The sequence below is a fragment of the Cololabis saira genome, chromosome 1 (genome assembly GCF_033807715.1).
Source record: "Cololabis saira isolate AMF1-May2022 chromosome 1, fColSai1.1, whole genome shotgun sequence".
Classification (NCBI taxonomy): Eukaryota; Metazoa; Chordata; class Actinopteri; order Beloniformes; family Belonidae; genus Cololabis; species Cololabis saira.
In genome coordinates, this window is record NC_084587.1 from 7410863 (window position 1) to 7411313 (window position 451).

Sequence of the window (451 nt, forward strand, 5' to 3'; positions counted from 1 at the left end):
CCTTTTTCCTTTCCTTTTTAATCTCGACATTTCGACTTTTTTCTCGACATTTCGGCTTTTTTCTCGACATTTCGACTTTTTTCTCGAAATTGTACTTCAACATTAATCTCAACATTTCAACTTTTTTCTCGAAATTTTGACTTTTTTCTCGGCATTTCGACTTTTTTCTCGACATTTGGACTTTTTTGTCAACATTTCGACTTTTTTGTCAACATTTCGACTTTTTTCTGGAGATTGTACTTCAACATTAATCTCGACATTTCGACCTTTTTCTCGACATTTTGACTTTTTTCTCAACATTTCAACTTTTTTCTCGACACTTCTCCTTTCGCCATTTGCCTTCATTCTAAGGCTTATACAAGACTCATATTTTTGCGGCTCCAGACATATTTGTTTTTTTTTGTGTTTTTGGTCCAATATTGCTCTTTCATCATTTTGGGTTGCCGACACC